The sequence below is a fragment of the Eriocheir sinensis genome, unplaced genomic scaffold, assembly GCF_024679095.1.
Source record: "Eriocheir sinensis breed Jianghai 21 unplaced genomic scaffold, ASM2467909v1 Scaffold658, whole genome shotgun sequence".
Taxonomy (NCBI): domain Eukaryota; kingdom Metazoa; phylum Arthropoda; class Malacostraca; order Decapoda; family Varunidae; genus Eriocheir; species Eriocheir sinensis.
In genome coordinates, this window is record NW_026112007.1 from 130,393 (window position 1) to 144,379 (window position 13,987).

Here is a 13,987-nt window from a genome sequence, read left to right on the forward strand (position 1 = left end):
TAAATTTTCTCAATGGAGCTCCTGCCAGAAAACTACAGAAATAAATAGGAGATGAGCACTCTAGTGTTGACCCAAAGGGTATCCCAAGACCCAAAACTCTGAAAATGCTTACCTCTACTACTCCTGTGCATTACATTGCTTTCCCTCCTCCTAAGAGCAATTTACATGTATTTATGATAGTCTAAAATTTATTTTCTTCCTTGATAAGCTCACCACTCTCTGAGAGAACATGAGGTATCCTACAGTCTCAGGGCAACTCCTTTTCCCTTCCTGGACCTGCAGGTCTAAGTGTAGGTCTACGCTGCCACCTCTCTGATGCCTTGTCCTGATAGATACTTGTAAACACATGGGTTTTATCTTTTGTAATATTCAAATATTGTCAATGAACCTGCTGGAACTCAAACTTGGTGTGCAGGAATGGGAGGTGAGCACTCTAGAGTCAACCCAGAGGGTAGCCCTAAGCCCAAGGCTCTGGAAATGCTTATCTTTACTACTGTGTATTATAATTTTATTGCTACTAAAAGACAAAGCGTTGTACACCTCCATTTTTAACAAGCAAAATTTTATTAATACTCTTTTGGACAGGCCTCTTCCATGTTGTGGATTTAGAGCAAAACCTCTTAAAGACATAGTAGGCAGGCTGAAGGTTGTTAGCCTTTAGACTACTCTCAACATCCTCAGCAAAGTTCCCTGGTATACCTCTCCTTATCCTTTCGTAGAAGTGACACAGTGGCACACTCCTGTTTCAGCTGAGTTTCCCTGCTACTCAGACAGCACAAATTTTCTCAACCATTTTCACTAATCTTTCTGGTTCTCTTTGCCTTCAAAAGCCCATCTTACAGCATCACATAGTACTCTGACATATACCTACCCTAAGCATGATACAATCTTTTCCATATTAACTGTAAATTGCTGAAGTTGTAGGTCTCCCCAACTCTAAAGCCAAACTGACCATAGTCAATTTTAAATTATCTTTTCTTATTTGTATTACTTATTTTGTTGCAGTCAGAAATATTTATTCCCATTATTATCATAGTTAGTAATGATAATGAAAAAATATTATACCATCTCTAGCTTCTAGCATTTAAACACAACATAACATTTTATAAATTTATTATGCCTGACTCTGTTAGCTGTTAACACTTAGAATTTATCCTTTCATTAACACAATTGAACTCTTGAGTTATTATAGCATAATTTCTCTTAATTTACAAATATTTCCTCCCATACTTTAAGTTCTTGGGATATATATATATATATATATATATATATATATATATATATATATATATATATATATATATATATATATATATATATATATATATATATATATATATATATATAATTATGTTTATATGGATTATATATTTTTTTTAATAGTTTCAAAGGATGTGCATTGTTTTTACATGTGCACCACAATTAAATGCAATCTTATCCAGAAAAACCATGAAACTAACCTAAATAAAATTTGCAGGTATCAATTAATTCAATATCACAATCATGATAGACACACAGTGAAAAAATAAATGACCACAGGAAATATCTCCCAAGCCAGCATGAGGAGGAAAATCAATAATTAGATGTTGATGAGTCAGGCCCCTCACTGACAGGGAATCAATATATAATTTGAAAATAAAATTACTTTATAATCAAGCTTGCTTAGTGGTTAGCACTTCATAGTTACTAAGCCATGAGTGCAGGTTCAAGTCCCAGATTTGTTAGTGGGTTCATTCTCATTAAGGCACAATGCTCAAGTATGCAGATGACCACTCTTCAGCTATCTACACTTGCAACTTCCTGGAGTTCCTTGAGCTTAATGAATGTGACTCTTTCCCATTGCTGCCAAAACCAACTATGCGAATCACATAATATTTTATGGTTATTTGACTAATTTATACCATCTCTAGATTTCCTTTATTACTCACACTTAAAAGTAAAACTTGAGGGCTTAAACTCCTTTAACGTAATTTAATTTTCATGCATTAAAACAGGAATCAATATATAATTTGAAAATAAAATCACTTTATAATCAATCTTGCTTAGTAGTTAGCACTTGATAGCTACTGTTACCATAGTTACCAAAGCTTCATTTAAACAATAGCCTTCTAATATATTGCACCTCATTTACAATTTTACAATGTAAGTATAATTATAGTTCCATAATTATACTTGAATTATTATAATTATGCTCCTATGTGTAATTATACTTGATTTTATTAAGTTTTTGAAATAATATACCCAACCATCACACCAATCACTGGACAGGTTTTGCTCTTTCAGTATGTCCTATTTCATACCCTGATTCAAATGTGACTTTACATGACTAATCAGAATTATGCCGCAGGTGGAGGTAAATGTTGAAGAGCTAGCTCCACCTGAGGCCTCTGCTGCTACCCTTGAAACAGTCTATCAACCTGAAGAAACTTTTCTCCCAATTGAAGACCCAAGCCCCAGGAGATTATTCTAAATGTTGAGAACTCGGCAGAGGTCTTGCCTTGTGATGGATTAGTAGATGTACTTTCCTAACAGTAAAAAGCATTGGTAAAAATCTAATTGCCCAGCATGCAAAAAAAAACTAGTTCACCTGCCTCGCCACCTAGTGAGAGTACATGGATGGTCCACAGATAGAGCTAAAAAAATATCATGCATCATGGGAACAAGAAAATACAGAGGGCTCTTTACAAGAAAAGTTAGGAAAACGTGTACAGTCAAGAACTGCTATGCACAGGTTACTCGATTGGGTCAGCACATGAAGAGGGTGCATGGGATATGCCTCAACCTGAAGCATTCTATTCCCAAGCCTCATCTGAGAACACCCCACTAGAAAATACCGAATTTGAGTTACAAGATAAAGTAGCAAAGATTGAGTTCTGGTACAGGCAGTACAGATGAAGAAGAGATAGACTACACAGACAATAGTGATGTTGTTAGTACATATTGGAAAGAAATACTCCTTAACTATGAAATTTTTGAAAGGTCCTGCTGGAGGGTCACTAGAAATGAAAACAATATCATATAACATAGGCAGGTTGAAAATAGTGTAGCAGATCTAGAGGCAAATAATGTACAAGAACTGCTGGTGGAAGAAAAACTTTGGTAAGAAAAAAACTGAAAGACTGGAAATCACAAACAATAATAACATACCTCGCTAGTCTGAAAAAGTTCTTTGCATACGTTTCAAAGAAGAGAAAGGAAACCCTTTCTCTGAATCTGAGGTCACAGATGCAGAACACCTATGCAACATTATGCCTGGGTGGTCCCGTAGCTATTACAAAATGTGTGGAGAGGAAAAAGGTGTAGAGAAAAGAACAAGAGCAGTTGTTGTTAAATAGTGATAAATTAGATAAATTCTATTCATCAGAAATGAATAGTCATTCAAGCACAAATTCATTAAATAGAAAATTTCTCCTTATGAAAACAGATTAATTGAAAAAATATTCATGGATAAAAATAAAGAAAGGCGAGAATTTATCATCGAAGAAAGAAATATACCTAAATGAGTATGGAAAAAAAAATACTGGCTAAAGTGAGGTGGCTGAAATATAGATATAAAGTTAGGAAAAGTAAATGAAAAATAGAATACTGCAAATTTGTGATTTTGAATGTTGTTAATCATCATTAAAATTTTTCAAGTGTGAATTCATACATAGTACTTGTCAAAAGTTTAGGTTGGGTGAGGCAAGGTAGAATATATATGGTTTAAAAATACTAATTACGATGAATGGTTATATTTGTTTGGATAAAATGCATCATCATTCCTAAAGCTCTTCTGCTCCAATTTGCCACCATTCATTTTATGTTAGCTCAACTGGAAATAATAGTACTGTGGAAATGGTTTCTACTAATTTGCTAAATTTTGTAAAATTTTGCAGGAGGTGCAGGTCACGACCAACAACAAGCTCTCGTGTGCACCTAACTGCTTCTTAAACCTAAACCAGAAAGCACTGAATATCTATGTTTTTTTCATTTGAAGAAATGCTTAATTGAATAACCTGTCTTTATTTCTCAAGATATGTATTTGTCTTAGCATTCCACACCTAGACTGTGTATTTTATTTTCAAATATGATTTATGTTCAACTAAGTAATGTATATTAAAAGGCTTTGTCTTCTTTTTATTTTGCATATATTTCTTATGATAATAAATAAGATTGAGAGCAAATTTAGTCTGTGAGAATAATTTTTTGTTCTATAAAAATATTTAAAAATATATACTTTTTTTAAAATTGAGGTTTAAGTCAAATTTAAGTTGGAAGTGATACACAATAATAGCTTTTTTTGTTACTTTTGTAAAGATCTTAATCTGTGGCATTACAGTTTAAAGGAACCTTTTATGTATTTCTGCATAAGTAAATAGGAAATGGAGGAATCAAAAGTATGTAATTATTTTGCATAGGTAAAAATACATTATATGTTTTATATGGTATCATTCAGAGTCAGAGGATTGCATTTCATATGATGAAAAATTACTATCCAATTAAAATAAAATTTCATTTAGCTTAAGAGGGTGATGTATTTAATTGAAATGAAACTTAGTCTATTGAGAATAGTTTCTTTAAAGGGAAAATCCTATTGTATCTTTTATTTTTAATTATATGTCAGTCAAATTTGTTAAAGGTATTTCCCAAAATAGCTTTTTGTTTCCTCTTGTAAAGATTTCCATAATGTAATAATGGGGCATTTCAGTTTAAGAGAATTCTATATAAGTATTTTTTGAATAAGGAAATTTCTCATGTACACAGGAAAACAGAAGTTAAAATGTTATAATTTACCAAAAGTAGGGGGTATATTACAAATTTAAATGTTTTTCATTGTGAGTATGTGTGAGAGATTCTCATGTGTTGAATAATCTTCATGTGTTGCAAATTGCCGGAAAAGAAGTTTCAAGTAACTTTATGTAAGTTATTTTTCAAACTTAAGTGGATTCTCAATTACTTATAAAAAAAATCATAAATAAATAAAAAAATAAAAAAATTGGATTATTCACTTTTGTCATCACCTATATTTTTTTCCATAACTTGTTTGTTATAAGCACCCAACATTTGAGCCCCTCATCATTAAATCCTACAGGAATACCAGAAAAAAAAAAATACGGTAGTATATTACCTGAGAAACTAGTTTACTAAAAGCCATGAAATAAAGTTTGAGACTGATGAATACAGTTTCCATGAAACACAACCATCCAAAAGGTGTGTGTATATGCCTATATATATATATATATATATATATATATATATATATATATATATATATATATATATATATATATATATATATATATATATATATATATATATATATATATATATATATATATATATATATATATATATATATATATATATATATATATATATATATATATATATATATATATATATATATATATATATATATATATATATATATATATATATATATATATATATATATATATATATATACTGCAGTCTCATAGCAACTTGCATTGTACATAATATCACTCACAATCCTCACACTACCTTGCTATGAATAATGAAAACCTGGGCAAATCATTAAAAAATATGTTTTGGATACTTGAAAAAAATAGAAAAACATTTTAATGATTCGACTAAAGTCTCCAAAATGAAAAACTAATAAAACTAATGCTAACCTAACCCTGCGGGGCTGACTAATCTAACCTAACCTAACCCTGCGGGGCTGACCAATATAAACTAACATAACCAAACCTAACGTAACCGGGTAATTCCGTGCGTGAGCAGTCTTGATCTTAGTCTTGGTTTTGTTTATGTTAGTCAGCCCCGCAGGGTTAGGTTAACTTCAGTTAGGTTTGTTTTGTTTAGTTTAGTCAGCCCCGCAGGGTTAGATTAGGTTTGATTTGGTTAGATTAGTTTTTTATTTTCATTTGGAGACTGGTTTTCGTTGTAAAATCATTAAAAACGTGTTTTCGATTTTTTCCAATATCGAAAACATGCTTTTTAATGGTTTGCCAAGAAAAAGTCCAAAATGACAACCACATTTTTAAAACAAAATTAATCATGGTCTGTCAAGAAAAACGTCCGCAGTACTGCAACGAAGTTTTACCATATATATATATATATATATATATATATATATATATATATATATATATATATATATATATATATATATATATATATATATATATATATATATATATATATATATATATATATATATATATATATATATATATATATATATATATATATATATAAACCACACAGACCCCATGGTCCAGACTAGGTGGCCTGTCCTTAAACCTAAGTGATTCTACGTTAATCAGATGGCTCCAAAACATTGCAGTTCTACTCTAATTAATATTAAGTTCAAGGAAGTGACGGTCAAGCTTATTTTTAAAGAGAGAGAGAGAAAAAAAGTAAAATCCTCAAATCCCTGTGGCAGTAAGTAATATGGAGAGCCATTATTTCCTCCTGAAGTCAGCAGATGAGTAAAGGTTACGTAACCACCACAGGCTGTTTTAGTACAGTGCTTATAAGAAACAGGTTTTTAAGTAGGACAAGGCAAACATTAATCATGTTTTTTTTTCTTTACAGTATGTTATAAGCTATTAAGTTAGGTTAGAGTTAGTTTTTTTATCAAAAATAGCATTTTCTATACTTTAAATATAATTCATAGAATTTTTAAGTATTTTCATCAAATATGGTTGAAATTTGGAAAATGAAGATTATTTAAGAAAGCCTTCGAGTAGCAGCTATCTGTGATTTTGAAAGTTTAAAATGGTATCTATAATACTTTTTTATATGGCCAGTCAAAGTTGAAAAACGGTTTCCCAAAAGCAGCAATTTCTCGTGTTCGATTTATTCCTTTAAAATAATTAGTAGTGCGATTTAAGGACACGAGACAATACTCTTTTCAATAGTTGCCACGTATGCTGTAAATAACTTTGGCAGTCCAAAGTGATAGTTTTTCACCAACCGATGAATGTATGTTTTGATGGTTTTGGTTGTGTTACGAAGCGCACCATAAAACTACTGTCCGATTTTAACTAAAAACCATTCCCAACCTAGGCAAAACTTTAGAATGATAATTTTACATTATCCTTGTTTGTGTTGAAAATCAATCATTTAGTTTTACAGTATTAAGTTATTCGCGTTTTAAAAACATAGGAAGTTTGTGCAGTAAGAACACTAATTCAGAAGGTCATAGTCTTGCAGTTTTGGTCAGTACTGGTCCCAGGTTGTTCTTTCTGTTCATATCTAAGAGTTATCATGTTTGTTCGTTTAGGGTGGATATCTGTTCACCCATGGCGAACTGTATTGATTTATCGCAGGGCTACTGAACAACAACTTAAAACTTTGGAACCCAAGTCTTGCCAATGTTCGATATCTCTTTTCAAATGAGCAAAAATTGTAAGCTGCTGTAAAAGATGATTTTGGCCAACGTCAATATATATCAAAATGAGTTAAGTCGAGGCATTCCCTGGCATTATATTGGCTAATTTACAGAGATTTCTGTTGTTGGGTCCCCTGGCGCTTTGTTGATCAATATCTATTGTTGTTGTTGTTATTGTTGTTGTTGTTGTTGTTATTTGTTGTTGTTTGTTGTTCCTTCTTCCCTGACATTTTACATTTCGTCACCTCCGAATACTTTTTTGTAGTTATCTTATTTTCGTTATTTTGTCTTTTTTGTTGTTGTTTGTAATTTTATATTTTTTGTTTTTGCATTTCGTTTTGTTCTTTTTGTTTTATTTATTATTTGTTTTGTTATTTTTGTTATTTTAGTTATTTGTTCCGTTTGTTGTTTGCCTCACTCATCGTCCCAACGCCTTCTCTGCCTTTTGTCACTTGTTACGGAAGGGATGAACAATCGCCTTCTCCTCATCCCCTCCGCCTTCTTTCTTTGTTGCTTCACGCTCATAATAAATCGCCTTTTCTCTCTGTATCTTTTACTTTGACGAGTGTGTTTTTATGTATTCATCACTGGTCACAAACACTTACTATTCCTACTTGGAGCAAATTCTCTGCTCTGATGGTATTTTTACTCCTTGGGATATAAATTCATGTCTACTTCCTACTCAGCAGTCATTCTGGTTTTCACATTGCTGTTTCACCCACGTCCCTATTCCTCCGTTTTGCTCATCATTCCGAACACTGGTTTTGATGCTGTTATTTTGGTCTGTCTTGATCTTTCTCGTTCCTTACGCGTCTGCCGCACCCTGTCTATTAGCTTCTCCGCTGCTCCTGCACTGCGTTCCCATTATATTACTACTGCTCTAACTACAACTACTAATGCTACTACTGCTACTAGCTACACTACACTACTACTATACTACTACTACTACTACTGCTACTACTACTACTACTACTACTACTACTACTGCTACAACCACGCTGCCTCTTGGCCTCGCGCAGACTCCTGACGTTCACGGAAGGAGGATGAGGAACGAAAACGCAACAAATAGAACATAATGACAAACACATTGAGCGATCGTTGTAAAGGTAGTGATCAGGAGGTGTTATATATATATGTTCATCGATGAGTTTGGTCTTTTTTGTTTGCATCCTTTTCCTTGCACCACCATCTTATGCCATATACCTTGGTACCAAACCTTATGCACGATAGCATAACAGCAACATATAGCAACCCGTTTTATATCTAGCACAGCATATAACCATATGATCATAGCCGTCCTTGCTTAGCAAGCATAGCAATCGCACTTAACCATAACCACCACTCTCATAGCAGCACTTCATAGCAGCATACGTCAGCAGCACGTTAGCAACCATAAGTCATGCATACTTACTTAGCAGCCACAGGTTTCATAGCAGTGTCTTGTACTTAGCCACTTTAAGTCTTGCTTAGTCATTCTTAACCATAGCAGGTAGTCATACTTAGCCACTTGTCAGCAGCAGCATAGCAGACGCAACACGTGCGTCTGGCATAGCTGGTCAACACTTAGGTCCATCATGGCAGCATGGCTGTCAACATAGTCAAACTGTCATGGCCATAGCAGCAGCAACAATCAACATGGATCATCACATGGCAGGCAAACAGGGTCAAACTGGCAAAAACTGGGCACTGGCTGGCAGGGCAGGTTTGGGCAGGGATGGGTTGAACTGGTTTGGTTTGGATGGGTTTGGACTGGGCCAACATGGGTCAACACACCATAGCAACTAGTCATAGCAAGCAAGCATAGTCATAACCTTTATGACATACGTCATAGCAGCAAGTCAAAAACAAACATAGCCATAGTCTGTAGTGTGGGCACAATCATGGCAAGCAGCACATGATCAGGTCATCTCATGGCACAATCATTTAGCAGCAGCAGCAGCATGGGCACTGGATCAGGCTGGATGGGCTGGACTGGGGATGGGCAGTTTGACTGGGTTGGATGGGATGGACTGGGTTGGACAACTACCACTACTACTACTACTAAGAAGACTTGAGAGAGAGAGGTGGAAGAAATAAAGAAGAAATAAAACAAAATACTAAAGCAAGAAGAATAAAGGAAGCAAGAAAGAAGAAGAGAGGGAGTGACAGAAGGGGTTCGATCCAGCTGAAGTATTCTTGGTCGTGACGGGAAGGGATCCGATAGTCTTAATGCAGTTCCTTTGCTGATAATTTTTGTCCTTCTAATGTTGATAACTGGAAACACTATCAATGTTGCGTTGCTACACATCCGTCTTGTTGCGACCACAGACAGGCAGACAGACAGACAGAGTGAGACAGAGACAGAAAGACAGAACGGGACGTACTTAAAGGAAGAAAAAAAAGGTCGGGAGGAAGAGAAATGAAAGAAGAAAACCGAACAAAAGACGGAGAAGGAAAGGGAGAAGAAGGTAAAGGAAGTGGAACAGACTGGCGGAAGACGGGCGTAAGGAAAGGAGAGAGAGAGAGATGGGGGTGCCAACAGGAGACAGGAGGAGGAGGAGGAGGAGGAAGGGAATGGATAAGGCTATCATAGGTCAATCGTGCATCTTTTTATAATGAATCTGAACCTTCATCACAGGGACAGGCTACCCTCCCGTCCTCCTCCTCCTCCTCCTCCTCCTCCTCCTCCTGCAGGCGTCAAACATCAACAACAGATTGAAGCACCTCTGTCAGGACAGGAAGTTTCTTTCACATGTCTGTCGGATCATTTCTGTGATATACCCGACCTCTTCCGTCCTGACAGTCTTCACCTCAATGCGATTGGCTCAGCACGGCTTGGTAGGCTGCTGAACGAGGAGGTGTTTGTACTCCAAAAACTCCGAGCGCGGGAGGGCACCGTAGACAACCAACCAGTAGAGACCACCCATCACACACCAGGCTAACAGAAAACACACGGAGACACCAGACTACTGTGCCTCGAAGCACTGAAGTCAAGAAGGACATTTCTGTCCTATACACCAACGCGCGACTTAATACCCAAAAGGGATGAGTTACTTGCCTACGTTAACGTAGAAAGACCGGACGTGATTGCCATCACCGAGACGTGGGCCACCTCTGACCACCTAATGTCCGAATTCTCAATTCCAGGATACGAGCTTCTACAAAACAGACTTCACAAGAAAGGAGGAGGTGTTATCTGTTACGTCAAGAACAAATACCCGGCCGTGAAAATATCAAAGAGGACTCAGAGAAATATGACTCTGTATATGTTGAACTGGAGACTAGCAAGCACAACAAAATAACGATTGGAACCGTTTACAGACCTCCAAGCAACAAGCAGCAGACGCCGAAGCGCTGTACGAGGAAATTCACCATAACACAAACAAACAGTCAGTCATGATCAGGGACTTTAACTGTTCCAACATTGACCGGACCACGATGATTGGAGATCAGGAGGGTGAAGATCGCTCGAAATGTTAGAGACACTTTTCTAACTCCAGACTGTTACCCAACCGACAAGGAAAATAACTTGATAGACCTAGTACTCGTGAGTGATTCAGATCTCACACGTGAATGTCAGGTCGGCGAAAAACTAAGTGGTTGCAGTTGCGACCATCACCTAATTCGCTTAAAGATCAGAACAGACCATGAACTCACCGAGAACACGTCCAGGATTCAGACTACAAAAGAGCCAATTTTAATCTCGCTCGTGAGCTGCTAACCAGACATCTTGGGAACCCATGAACCTCACTCCTGTGGACGGCGCGTGGAACGATTTCAAGAACAAACTCCTGAAAACAACTGTTCCCATGAAGACTAGGAGAACAAATAATACAAGCCCACCATGGATGACTACCCAAGTTCGACAGGCGATTAATTTAAAGAAGAAAATACAACACTAAGGACAACAACTATATATATATATATATATATATATATATATATATATATATATATATATATATATATATATATATATATATATATATATATATATATATATATATATATATATATATATATATATATATATATATATATATATATATATATATATATATATATATATATATATATATATATATATATATATATATATATATATATATATAATCAGAATCAGTATGTTTATTTCCATTTTATACAATAGTTTGTTCTTAGGCTTAAAACTATCATAGCAAGATACAGAGAGTGCGATGAAATTTTCTTTTTTAAATATAACTAGAATATAATTGCTGATAAAAAGAAAGCGTGGACTAATATCAGGACATCATGTAAAACATTATAAGATAAAGTCTAATAAGAGTAATCAGAGCAATTAGTTACACATGCTAGAGGTGTTTCCTCAGGTAGACGTTAAAAGCATTCAAGCTCTAAACATTTTTTTACTTTTTGGAGAGCTATTCCATATTCTTGGCCCTCTGACTATAATAGATCAGGACCCCATGTCAATGTCAGTGTGTGTTTTGTACATAGAGTAGAGTTTTTAGTCCAGTGTTTGTGTCAACTATTTGTCTTACTCGTGGAAACAATTGTCCTCCAGGAAAATTGTTCTTCAGGAAAATGCCTTGAATACTATGATGCACTGTTCAAAAATGCACTTCTGTTCAATATTTGGACATTGTACTTCATATCAGAGTTTGGTTACACGGTCAAACTTGGCTCCTCCAGTAACCACTTTTGCAGCAAAATTCTGTATCCTTTGAATCCTTCTCAGCTGTGTGATATTTGTGGTGCCCCAAACAGTTATCCCATAGTTAAGGTGACTTGGAGCAAGTGTCTGAACCACTGTTAATTAACCTGGCCTCCCTCCTGAGCAAGTCTTGAAGGCGATTTATGTACATAAGCATGCCAGATACTTTTTAAGTAATTTCTGTCACGTGCGTATCAAGCAGCATGTTCCTGTCAAAATGTAGCCCCAAGGTCTCGACATTTTGGCAGGGCTTAACTAAGGCACCCCCTACTTTGAGTGTGGTGTTATCCGGTACTCGTGGTATCAGAGCTCTTGTGCCTAGAAATATACATTGAGTCTTTTTGGAGTTCAGCAAGAGACCATTCCTATTAAAATAGTATTTAATTTTTTCTAACGTCTGTCCCGTTCAAAGAATTACTTCAGAAAGATTTTCAGTATTTCCAGTTTGAATGAATTGTGTGTCGTCAGCATAATGTATAGCAAAACAGTCTTTAATTTCTTGTGACAGGTCATTTACATAAACCTTAAATAGCACTTAACGACTCAAGGCTGGAGGCTGCAGAACGCTTAGCCTCAGACCTTACTATTATTTCCGATTGGGGCAAGAGGAACCTGGTGTCCTTCAACGCCTCAAAAACACAGTTTCTCCACCTATCCACTCGACATAATCTTCCAAACAACTTTCCCCTAATCTTTGACAACACCGAACTATCACCTTCCTCAACACTAAACATCCTCTGTCTATCCTTAACTCAAAATCTCAACTGGAAACTTTATATCTCATATCTTACTAAATCAGCTTCCTCGAGGCTGGGCGTTCTGTACCGTCTCCGCCAGTTCTTCTACCCCGCACAGTTGCTGTCCATTTACAGGGACGTTGTCCGTCCTCGTATGGAGTATGCATCTCATGTGTGGGGGCTCCACTCACAGCTCTTCTGGACAGAGTGGAGGCAAAGGCTCTTCGTCTCATCAGCTCTCCTCCTCATACTGATAGTCTTCTACCTCTTAATTCCGCCGCAATGTTGCCTCTCTTTCTATCTTCTATCGATATTTCCACATGACTGCTTTTCTGAACTTGCTAACTGCATGCCTCCCCGCTCCCCAGCCCCGCTGCACTCGACTTTCTACTCATGCTCATCCCTATACTGTCCAAACCCCTTATACAGAGTTAACCAGCATCTTCACTCTTTCATCCCTCACGCTGGTAAACTCTGGAACAATCTTCCTTCATCTGTATTTCCTCCTGCCTACGACTTGAACTCTTTCAAGAGGAGGTATCAGGACTCCTCCCAGAAACTGACTTATCTTTCAGCCACCTCTTTGGATTCTTTTAGGACCAGCAGTAGCAGGCTTTTTTTTATTATTGTTTACTTTTTTGTGCCCTTTCGCTGTCTCCTTTTCTGTAAAAAAAAAAAAAAAAAATGGGCCCTGAATGGATCCTTGCGGGACTCAAAGATACTTGTAGTCTAGGACAAATTTCCCAATTCGCACAGACTGAGTCATGTTACATAGATAATCTTCAAACCAAAATATGTCGATTCCTAATTCATTGCATTTTCTGAGTAGAATGTCATGGCAGACACTATCAAAAGCTTTAGATGGGTCGCAAAGAGTTAAAGACATATTTCTCCTTTGTCCATGGTGTCATAAATCTTTTTAGAAACTTGTAGGAAGCAGTCTCAGTAGATAAGTTTGGTCTGAAGCCATGTTGAGTGCTGCTAAAGGAAATTCTGTTCCATAAATTGGACCAACTGAGTAGCAACGATCTTTTCTAATATTTCAGATACAACTAGAACAGGACATTGTCCATCTGTTGCCTACTTCTCCTTCTTAAATATTGGTGTGACAATAGCGTGCTTCCAGGCATTAGGAAAGATACCTCTTGTTATTGTGTATACCTATGATACATGTGATGTGCGGTAGAATTGCTGGCAGAGCGTCTTTGATGAGTCTCAGGA